The following is a 12877-nucleotide window of genomic DNA, read 5'->3' on the forward strand; positions in this document are numbered from 1 at the left end:
TCAGTCACTCTTTCTAAGCTCCAAAGTCCTAACTCCTCTCAGTAACCGCAGCCAGAAGAGGTCACAGGATTGCTTTTGTGACCGGTGCCCGCTCTCCCTGATCTCCATGCCACAGTGTTATACACTCACAGCCACACATCTTCCTGCCACTATTGGTAGGGTTAAGCATACCTGTCCTTTGCTGCAGCCCTTTTGAATTACCGCAGCATTTGCTAACACCCTGAAGACAGCTTGACACAGGGCAATCTTCATAGAAAAGAAAAAGAAGGTAAAAGGGATCACTCTGTAACGGAGGGAGGAGAAGGGTCTAATTCTCAAAAGAAAACCCCTGCAATAACACAGGATATTAAATTATTTGTGAGACCTTCTGGAGCAAGGTTAAAATTTAAGGGACTGTCACATATCCTATCAATACAGCAGGGACAGCTCTGGGAGGAGAGGTTCAACTCCCTATTATATACAGGACTGTAGTTTATCATGAACGCCAAACGCTCAGCAAAACTTTATCAGATATCTAAGTTATCTGGCCATAAAGACAGCCTGGTGGATCAATTTTTTTCACCCCCGGGTTCAAGAAATATGGCGAACAAGGAAATCAGTGTATCACCACTAAAAAAGATGTTGGCTCCGCTGAGAAACACAGATGATGCAGAGGAAAGCACACCTGTACCCAACACTATTCTATCTAAACTAGCGTCCAAGCAGGACATTGCAAATATAATCCGTTCCTGCATACGTGAAGAAATCGCTGAGATAAAGCAAGACTTACACTCTGTGGGTAACAGGGTGGAGGCACTAGAAGAATTCACTGACCAACTTCAAGTAGAAATTAATGAGACCCAGGACACCACAAACCACCACACGGTGCTTATAGCTGATCTTCACGATAAGATCGAAGATCTTGAAAATCGAAATCGTCGAAAGAATCTTAGGATTCGTGGAGTACCAGAATCGGTGCTGCCTAAAGATTTTCCGCTCTACCTCCCCGCTCTGTTTGCCCACCTCAGGAATACCTCACCCACCACGGACATCCCATGGGTCAGAGCCCATAGGGCCCTTAGACCGAAACCCCCATATACAGCGCCCCCCAGAGATATCATTATGAAGTTTAAGGAGTTTCGCAAGAAAGAGGAGCTCCTGAACCTCTCCCGAAAAAACCAGCCTGTGAAGTTTCGGGGGGTTGTCCTTCAACTTTATCAAGATTTGTCTCAAAGGACTTTACAGAGGAGAAGGGATTTATCTTGCTTGACCACGCTCCTTCGTCAAAAGAAGATCCTTTACAGATGGGGGTTCCCATTTCACCTCTATGTTTTGCACGGAAACAGAAAATCAATCTGCAAATCTCAGGATGACATCAGTGACTTTTGTGTTGCATTGGAAATAGATCCCCCGGCGGGATTTTCTGTGGAGCCCCCTAAGAAGAAGAGACCGGCTAGGTCTGAGCCGGGTAACTGCCACCGATTATCTTCTAAAATTAAGAACACTCCATCAACGGAACATCAAAACTCTTCTAACTAGAGACCTTTTTGAGAGGGCCCTCTCTCATGCAGGACTTTTTCTGTATAAGCAGCAGCCCAGAAAGGCTGCGTCGTTTCCCATACTGGATAGGTGCCTTGGTAAAGTATAGCTAATGTTATATCTGCATGTGTTTACCAGTTAAATTTGATTTTTTCTTTTTATGTTATTAACTGTTTCTTCCTTCGTGTGGAAATATGATTTGTTGTGCATGTAATTCACTGTACATTTCCTCAGGCTTCTGGGGTGGGGGCCTGCGAAAGTGGGTACCCTCACGCTGGGGGTCAGACGAAATGGCCGCTAGGTAGTAGACAGAATTCAAAATAATATGCTTTGAGTGGTTGCCGATTAATATTCCCCCCTTACACAATTTGTTGTCACATGACATTTATATTATCAAGATACTTTTCACTTAAACTTAATTTATGCTATTTGCTAAAATTTAGTTTTATGGTTTTAATGTTAACGTTGCGCAGCAGAGACATGGGTTTGCAGGATTGCCCTGAATTACTCCTTCAGATGCAGATCATTAGGAAGCATGGAGCTTATAACTTTCTATGTATATCTACGTATTAGATAACAATGCCACTACATAGCCGCAAATAGTAGCAAAACCATAACACTGCTTAGCCAGAATGCTAGGGGTCTAAACTCTGCCCCAAAACGCTCTCTAGCTATGAGAGATCTCCGCAGAAAGGGGGGTGACATTATCTTTTGGCAAGAGACCCATTTTTTAAAAGATAGAGAACCAGGTTATTTCGGAGGGTACTACACACAATGTTTCCATAGCTCTTTCGATCATAAACGCAATGGTGTGAGTATCCTCTTGAGTAAACACCTACCCTACAGACTCTGAAGGCAGATTTTTATGTATTACAGGCTTATTATTTGGTTCTCCTGTAACTTTAGTCAGCATGTACGCTCCTAATGCCAGACAGCTCCCTTTTTAAAAAAAGTGTTTTACACAAGTCCTTGACCACGGGATTGGAGCCCTTTATTTAGGGGGAGACCTCAATATTCCTAAACAACCGACCCTTGACACCACAAACCCCAGGCCTTCAACCCCAAAGCACACAACTAAGCATCTATGGCGGATAATGCTAGAGCAGACACTATTTGACATTTGGAGATTTAAAAACCCTGGGAAGAGGGACTACACCTTCTTTTCAGCCCCCCACCGCTCCTATAGTAGAATTGACTACCACTTAACAAACCAGAATGGTCTAGCTAATGTTCTATCTTCTAGACTCTCCCATACAGTATGGTCAGACCACTCCGCGGTCCTCACGCAGCTTCAGTGGCCCTCTTCCCCAAAATCCTCTTTCTTATGGAGGTTGGATGAAAGCTTACTAAATTTCCCTGATTTCAAAGACAAGATAGAGAAACTCCTCCCCGAATATTTCCAATTTAACTCCCTACCCGAGACAGACCCCTTTATTGTGTGGGAGGCACATAAATGCTTTATTAGAGGGGAATTCATAAAATACCAAGCCCAGGTTAGACAGAAAGCGCGATCATTGTATAAAGCCTCCACTGACTTGCTATCCAAGCTAGAATATGAACATAAGCGCGATCCCACCTCCCCACAAATTCTCGCAGACTTGGAAAAGGCAAGAAAGACAGTACATGATCAATTAATAAATGAAGCTAACACTTTGGCCTTAAAAACTAAACAGAAATGTTACTTTGAGAGCAATCGAGCTGGCAAACTTCTTGCCCGCTCCCTTAAATTGAAAAAATTAAAATCCTTTATACATGAGGTACGAACCCCCACACAACAAAAAGTGAGTACTACGCCTGAAATCCTCTCTCAATTTCTGACATACTACTCTGAATTATACAACTTACCGAAGCCCGTCTCACTTGACGATAGAGAAAGCGCCATAAAAGCATACCTATTGAACACGCCCCTTCCCCAATTTACCCCCGCGCAGGCGGAGGAATTAGAGGCCCCGTTCTCAACTATGGAAATTTTAGCAGCCCTTAAACAACTCCCCGCGGGCAAAAGCCCAGGCCCGGACGGTTTTACCGTTTCATACTATAAGAAATTTACACCAATACTCCTCCCTCATCTATGTACTATATTCAACATTACTGATAAAGAACACCCATTTCTCCCCACTATGCTTGAAGCTCATATTGCTGTAATTCCTAAGCCCGGCAAATCCCCTGATACCCCCTCCAACTTTCGTCCCATATCATTGTTAAACGTAGACGTTAAACTATATGCGAAACGTATCGCCTCCAGAATCAATAAGTTCCTGCCGTTATTAATACATTTAATACTTGAGGTTTTGTGCCTAATAGAGAGGCAAGTGATAATACTCTCAAGGTTCTTAACTTGTTAGAGTATTCCCAAACTCATGATATACCCTCTATTTTTTTTGGCCATCGACGCCGAGAAGGCTTTCAATAGGCTGGATTGGCTATTTTTGAGATCCACTTTAGAAAGATTTGGCATAGGGGAGACCCTGATAGGGAAAATATTTGCTCTTTATAACATCCCGAAAGCCTGTATTAAATTGAATGATTCTTTATCAGACCCCCTCCCCATATTAAACGGAACAAGGCAGGGTTGCCCCCTTTCCCCCTTACGTTTTATCTTAGCAATGGAAGTGCTAGCAACTAAGGTTAGGGAAGACGATAAAATACACGGTATTCAAATTGCAGACACACAATATAAAACAACACTTTATGCCGACTATGTGCTATTTTCATTTACCTCCCCCCTGCAGTCTCTTACTGCATTAATGCCGGTCATCGAACAATACAGCAACTTATCCAATTTTAAAATAAATATGTCAAAATCTGAATTTTTAGGGTTTGGGATCACTGGGCAAACGGCTAACCAGATTATCTCACAATTCCACTTCACACAAAAACACGATTCCATAAAATATCTGGGGATACAGATTTCGCTTTCCAGAGACTCCCTACTTCAAATGAACTACCAGAGCCTTCTTAAAACCATTAGAACGGATCTGTTGGCTTGGCGGAGTAATGTCTATCTTGGCTGGGAAGGATTTAGGCCTTTAAGATGAGCATCCTACCCCGCTTCCTTTACCTGTTTAAGACTGTCCCTATACAACTTTCCTCCCAATATATATGTGCTGCACAGGCGCTTGTAAATGATTTAATTTGGGCGCATAAACATCCTAAGTCCACACTCTATAGAAATAGGGACAGAGGGGGCCTGGGAGTACCCAACCTTTTGTTTTATCATCAGGCGGCACAATTGACTACAATAGTAGACTGGTGTAAAAATATAAAAGATAAGGAGTGAGTGAAACTCGAGCATGACCTAGTGGGTACTAAAAGCCTAGGGGCACTCTGCTGGACCTCTAAGTATCATAGAAATGCACCATTACACACCCCTACATTGGTATCTGCTACACTTTATACATGGGATAGCCTCGCTAGCAACCAGAAAGGAATCTCGTCAATCCCTTCTCCGTTAACTCCCTTACTTCACAATAATGATTTCCCACCGCTGAAACATTGCTGGACAGGAGATTCATACACTATTTTTTAGCAGGCTTACCTTGCTGTCAAGTAATAGAGAGCGGGACTATTCTATCTAAAGCCGCGATAGTTGATAAGGGTATCCCTTTTTTCGCTAGATGGTTGGAATACTTGCAACTCTCCCACTTCCTTTCTAGCCATAGAGATAAGTCCTACTTTGTCCGTAGTTTAACTCCCTATTAGACACTTTGCTTGTCCCCGCAGGCGTTGAGGGGCATACTCTCGGCAATCTATAAAATTTTAACTGCAGTACACTCCAAAAGCTTACCGCCCTACACTAAAGCTTGGGAAACTGAGTTGGGCTTGTCTGTTCCTTTAAAGACTTGGGACGCCATATTCCAACAAATGGGTAAGGCGCCCTCGTCAATGAGCATCACAGAGACCAACATGAAATTACTGGGGAGGTGGTACTTATATCCCAGCAGGCTAGCTAAGATCTATCCACAAACTGACCCCCTCTGCTGGAGAGGTTGTAATCAGCTTGGTACCCTAAGTCATATTTGGTGGGATTGTCCCCTGCTCCAACCGTATTGGAGGGACGTTCATGGGGAGATTCAAAAAGTTCTCACACAGTCTATCCCTTTAGACCCCTTGACGATGTTATTTAATAAGCCACCCAGGATTAAATGTAAGTATAAAACTGTTCTGCTATACATCATGCTTAGCAGCGCCAAGCAGCTGATCCCCAGATTATGGAAGCAGTGTACCATCCCTTCTAAATCAGAATGGATACAAAATGTCATGCTTCTTTTATCTCTAGAAAAATTTCACTACCACAAAACTAATTGACTAGATTTTTACTGTTCTATGTTATTTTACTGGGAGACATATACCCACTCGGATGTTGAGACACCACCCCAACCCACCGTATCGGTATAATTCCTCCCCCAGCGCAATCACAACAGATGCACGCGCACTTATAGGTAAAGGGATAGGGGACCCACTAGAGCCCAACTTTACATATCACCTATGCTTCCGGCACACGACCTACAGGGTTGTAGGTTGCTAATTACAGGTAGATGTTTTCTAACTCACGAGTTGACCTGCTATATGACTATACGACTCTGTGATGCAAAATAAATTTACCCTACTGTGAAACGAGGTGTTACAGTGCTCCTGTCTGTTATATCTCCTAGATGGATGCCTTTATGGGCAGATCTTCCTGCATAAACTGTCGGTCATTCATCTGTCTAATTGTATTAATAGAGTGTCTCTTGCTGCGCAGCGATGTTTGATATTTATTGTTGTTTACTATATTGTATTGTTATTTTGTTCAAATTGAAAATACCAGCAGACTTTTGGATTTATTGAGACTTAACTGTGTACGATAATATGGATCTTTAAGACCTGAACATAAGGACTGTTACCATATGATTATCTGTTTATACTGTCTTGGATAACCACATGTCCTCTTGCAAGCCGGATTGTTGCAACGGCTCTTGTAAACTTTGTACTTCTTTTCCTTTGATTTACAATAAAGCTTGTTGGAAAAAAAAAAAAAAACTTGTAGGAGCTGTAAACTACTGCTCCATGAACAAAGATAGTATATTTAAAACACAAACGGCTAGATTACGAGTTGTGCGTTAGGGTGAAAAAGCAGCGTTAACAGGTGCTAATGCTGCTTTTTTATGCCCACTGGTATTATGAGTCTTGAAGGTTTAGGGTCACCGCACACTTCTTTGGCCTTACCGCAAAACGACTTACGTAAACTTTGTAAAGTCTTTTTTCTTTGGGACTTCCATAGCGCCGGTATTACGAGTCTGTCCTGGGAGGCCAAGAAGTGAGCGGTACACCCTACCCCGTCAAGAGTCCTAACGCATTTATAAGTTAGTAGTTAAGAGTTTTATGGTACAACGCCGTAAAATAAAACTTATAACTAAAGTGCTAAAAAGTACACTAACACCCATAAACTACCTATTAACCCCTAAACCGAGGCCCTCCCACATCGCAAACAGTAAAATAATTTTTTTAACCCCTAATCTGCTGCCCCCAATGTCGCTGCAACCTACCTACACTTATTAACCCCTAATCTGCCGCCCCCAACGTCGCCGCCACTATAATAAACATATTAAACCTTAAACCGCCGCACTCCCGCCTCACAAACATTAGTTAAATATTAACCCCTAATCTGCCGTCCCTAACATCGCTGGCACCTACCTACATTTATTAACCCCTAATCTGCCGCCACCAATTTATGACTAATAGGTCTCCTACCAAGAATATTCGTAAAGCATATATGATCTTAGAACATTTTTGGAACAAAATACATATTGATAAATCTTTACCTAAATATGATCTTGCCATGGTTATGGTTGATGCCGAGAAGGCTTTTGACTCTATAATCTGGGAACACTTATATAATGCACTGTCAAGCTTTGGCTTCCTTGGGAACATGATAAACTTTGTTAAGAGTATATATAAGTATCCGATCTCTTCCATATTGGTCAGTAACATTCAAACTTCTTTTTTTAAGCTAGAGAAAGGAACGCGGCAGGGATGCCCCCTCTCTCCCCTTCTTTTTAATATAGCAATCGAGCCTCTTGCAATTTACTTAAGGCAGGAATTAGAAGGAATAAATCTGGGCGACCAAAAATGTGTCCTATCGCTCTATGCTGATTACCTGTTATTTTATTTTAAAACGACTGATATAAGTGTCCCTATAGCTTTCAGAGCATTAGATCTCTTTAGTACAATATCAGGATATAAGGTGAACACTAGTAAATCTGAGATTCTCTGGATACATAGAGATAAGAATAGTTTTACGCAACATAATCTAAAAGAGGTCGAGAGCTTTAAATATCTCGGGATCAAATTACACAGAGACCCGAGTAATTGGTATAAACTTAATTTTACGCCTTTTTTCTCACATATAACTTCCAAATTACTACGTTGGAGCCTTTTTCCAATATCATTATCAGCGAAAGTTATGATTATAAAATCCATCTTGTTTCCACAGATATTGTACGTGATGAATAATCTTCCTTTATTTATTAAAGATAAAGATATTCGATTGCTTAATCAAGCATGTGCTAAATTCTTCTGGCACAAGACCAGGCAGATGATTGCCATAACAAAACTATCCCAACATAAGATATTTGGTGGCTTAACATTTCCTGACATAAAGCTATATAACATTGCCATTCTGGCACGTTATGGCATTGAATGGCTTTTATCCTCTGACTATTTAACCAATACTGGTATGGAAGAGACTCTTATATATCCGTTATCACTTAAAGCAATTTTACATTGTACACACTCTCAGCTTCCAATTAATATAAAACCAATCAATCAATAGTATATGCAATGTGGTCAAAGCCTGGCAACAATTATGTACCCGCTTAAAAATTAAATACTATATGTCAGCTTTCCTACCGGTTAGAGGAAATCCCGAGTTCTCCCCTGGCTGTCAGCATAGGATATTTAAGGGATGGGCTGAAAGAGGATTAACTAAGATAATTCAATTTCTTGATGAGAAGTATAATATGAGAACATTTGAAAGTATCGCAACTGAATACAATCTTCCTTACAAGTCTTTCTTTGCATAACTCCAAGTACGACACTTTATAAATAAGAACCTACACGTAAAAACTTGGTCGGATTGCTTTGAAATAATTGGAGATTACATCAATCTATATAGCCAAGGAAACCATTCGATTTCACTACTATACAAGATCCTACTGGCAAAACAAGGCCAGTTAAATCTCGAACATTGTGTTACCTATTGGTCGAAGTATTTCGACGAAATCAGTTATGAATATATTAAGAAAGGTATTAAATGGGTGATTGAAGCTTCGTTCCTACTGGCACGAGTCTCATTTAAAACTGCATAATAATTCCTATATCTCCCCAAAGAGGCTAGCATTTTGGAAGCCGAACTATCCTGGTCTTTGCTATAAATGTTCTATACCTGGGGCAGACTTGCTCCATTGTTTTTGGTTTTGCCCTAAAATAAATCAACTTTGGTTGAAGATTAACTTTTGGCTGAGTAAGTTTACTCCAGAATACGGTTTCTCCTTTGATCCAAGAACTATTTTTTTCCTAAACTTTGATAATCAGTACTCTGATTTGATTAATACCATTATACTAATTGTCCGTAATCTGATATTAAGAAATTGGAAACAGAAGAAACCCCCCTCTCTGAAACTGTTTATAGAAGCTCTGAAGCAGCAGATTATTTTTGAGCAATATAATATTCCAGACATGTACAATAAACAAGTACAACGTTTTTTTAATAAATGGACATACATTATACAATCATTCCCTACTCCTTTGCAATATATTTTTACAAAATCGTTCCACAAAACATTATATTTTTAGGGTCTGATACTGAGGGAAATATTCCCTGTTGGTTGGTATAGAGTGTCCTAATTTCGGTTGGATTCCTATAAAAGTTGGCTAATAAGCGTCATAGATGAATTATGTTGTGTTAACTGGTACCACTTTTTATGAGTCATTAGATGGAGTGGCTCAAAGATATGGGCCCGGGGGTTTGGAAAGAGGTTATATTTTTTATATATATTTTATATTTTTTTTTTTATTATTTTTTTCCCCTCCTCAAAGTATGAATTTATCAGCTAGTTGTAGTAGATCATGATGGGTTATCAGATGTTTCAATCTCAGTATTTCTTATGTATATTCCAGAAAATGTCAGGATGACTTAAATTTTTGTTTATTGGATTATAATGAATTGATTTATTTGTGGAGTTAAATTGTTTCTATGCTACTGCATTTTGTTTCTTTGTCTCTGACTCCGCATGTTCAGTCATGAGCTATTTTTTAAGTTGTATGCTTATTTATACCTATGTTATTTCCTGATATGTAAAATAAAGATTTAAAAAAAAAAAAAGTTAGTAGTTAAGAGTTTTATGGTACAACGCCGTAACATAAAACTCATAACTAAAGTGCTAAAAAGTACACTAACACCCATAAACTACCTATTAACCCCTAAACCGAGGCCCTCCCGCATCGCAAACTGTAAAATACATTTTTTAACCCCTAATCGGCTGCCCCCAATGTCGCTGCAACCTACCTACACTTATTAACCCCTAATCTGCCGCCCCCAACGGCGCCGCCACTATAATAAACATATTAACCCCTAAACGGCCGCACTCCCGCCTTACAAACATTAGTTAAATATTATTAACCCCTAATCTGCCGTCCCTAACATCGCTGGCACCTACCTACATTTATTAACCCCTAATCTGCCGCCACCAGCATCACCGCCACTATACTAAATATATTAACTCTTAAACCTAAGCCTAACCCTAACACCCCCTGACTTAAATATAATTAAAATAAATCTAACTAAAAATTCCTAACATTACCTAATTAATTCCTATTTAAAACTAAATACTTTCCTATAAAATAAACCCTTAGCTATCTTAGGGTTTATTTTTATTTTACAGGCAAGTTTGTATTTATTTTAACTAGGTAGAATAGTTATTAAATAGTTAGTAACTATTTAATAAATACCTAACTAAAATAAAACCTAACCTAAGTTACACTAACACTACAATTAAATAAATTAACTAAATTAAATACAATTACCTAAATTAAATAAATTAGCTAAATTACAAGAAAAAAACAACACTAAATTACAGATCTAATAGCCCTATCAAAATAAAAAAAGCCCCCCAACCTAAACTAAACTACCAATAGCCCTTAAAAGGGCCTTTTGCAGGGCATTGCCACAAAGTAATCAGCTCTTTTACCTGTAAAAATTACAATTAAAAGGTCAGTTAGCTCTTTTGAGGCCCAAAGTCCCTAACCTAAAAATAAAACCCACCCAATACACCCTTAAAAAAAACCTAACACTAACCCCCTGAAGATCGACTTACACTTCTAAAGGCCGGACATTCATCCTCAAGGAAGCGGCAGAAGTCTTCATCCAACCGGGCCAAAGTTCTCAACGAAGCCAGGAAAAGTCTTCATCCAAGCCGGGCGAAGTCTTCCTCCAGACGGGCAGACGTCTTCATCCAGACGGCATCTTCTATCTTCATCCATCCGACGCGGAGTGGGTCCATCTTCAAGACATCCGACTCGGAGCATCCTCTTCATCCGACGGACAAACGACGAATGATGGTACCTTTAAGTGACGTCATCCAAGATGGCGTCCCTTAGATTCCGTTTGGCTGATAGAATTCTATCAGCCAATCGGAATTAAGGTAGAAAAAATCCTATTGGCTGATGCAGTCAGCCAATAGGATTGAAGTTCAATCCTATTGGCTGATCCAATCAGCCAATAGGATTGAGCTTGCATTCTATCACAACGCTCACTTTTTGTCTTTTAACGCCGGGTTTATAAAACTCGTAATACCAGCGCTGCATGTAAGTGAGCGGTGAGAGAAAACAGCTCGTTAGCACTGCACAGCTTCTAACGCAAAACTCGTAATATAACCGTAAGATAACCTTGGGTCACATTAATAAATATTTCGAGAGATATATTGCATAGTATCATGTCTCATCTCTCATTACACTTGAGGAGGTAGCAAAGGCAATCATGTGAATCAGTATCGAAGATAAAGAGAAAGTGGTAGGAATAAAGAAGGAAAGAGAAAAGAGAGGGAAGACAAGGTAGGGGGAAGGTCAGGAAAGAAGGGGGAGGGAAATAGGGGAATAGTTTATGGATTTAGGCTTCAGACATCACTCTTTGAGGAAGCGTCTCCCATGGGGCCCATGTGGTGGTGTGTAGGTCTATGGTTCTCCTATTTATACATACCACCTCTTCCATCGTTTTAACCTGCAACATAATCTCAAGGACTTTACCTAAGGTAGGGGCATTCAGTTGTTTCCAATACCTTGCTATAGCAAGTTTGGTGGACATCAAGAGGTAGATAAGGAGCTGTTTCTGGGGTTTCGGGATCTTAGACATGTTCAGATGCAGCAAGCAAGTCTCAGGGCCCCAACTCACAGGTATAGAGAGGTGTTTTATCAGGTTTAGGTCTTTGGTCCATAACTGTTGTATTATGCTATGTATTGTCTGTCTGGTGTCGGCTATTGCTTTCATCCAGGTTTGGACGTCAAATACTTTATCTAGATCTTTCTCCCAAGTAATGTGTCACGAGGGGTCTGTGGTCCTGTATTCCCATCTTCCACCTAGATTCCCATATTGTGGAGTTACGCTGATTAGTTTTGAAAAAATTCCAACTATGTATTAGGGATCGAAAGCGGGTGACTTCAAAGTGTAGTTTGCGTGGGATCTTTTAGTGTGAAATAAGCTCAGGGCCTGAGGCCCAAGTACCCCTTGTATGGTTGTGATGGAGAGAGCAGACCAGCCAGAGGAGCATGAGTCCGGTAGGCCCCTATGAAGACCCTGTATACCGTGTATAGGGGACTGTATGAGGGGTCACCTGAGGGGAGTGGCGCAATTTATGCCTCATAGAGAGGCAGTGTTTTATCACCAGATTAGGTGGAGAGGGAAGATGTCTGCAGTGTTGTGGGGTGCATATCAGGTCTGACAATAGGATACCGTGGGGCAAGGAAGCTTGTTCAATATCATACCAGCGGGGAAGTTCCCTTCTGGTACCCCATCCTGGTATATGCGTAAGCATGGCAGCCTCGTAGTATGTTCGGAGGTTGGGGAGGCCCAGTCCTCCTCCTATCTATTGGTGCCTGCAATATTTTGCTTGCTATGCGTGGGCGTGAGTTCGACCAAACTTATCTGTTTAATATTGATTGGAAGTTATCTAAGTATGTGTTGGGTAGTTGCAGCGGAAGGGATCTATATAGTTAAATGTTTCGGCAGAAGCATCATTTTGAATTTGGATCTTCTTCCCATTAAGGAAATTTCTTTGTATCTGGGAAGTGTTAGTGTCTGTTTGAGATTCTGAAGGAGATGATC

This window comes from Bombina bombina, chromosome 4, assembly GCF_027579735.1.
Source record: "Bombina bombina isolate aBomBom1 chromosome 4, aBomBom1.pri, whole genome shotgun sequence".
Lineage (NCBI taxonomy): Eukaryota > Metazoa > Chordata > Amphibia > Anura > Bombinatoridae > Bombina > Bombina bombina.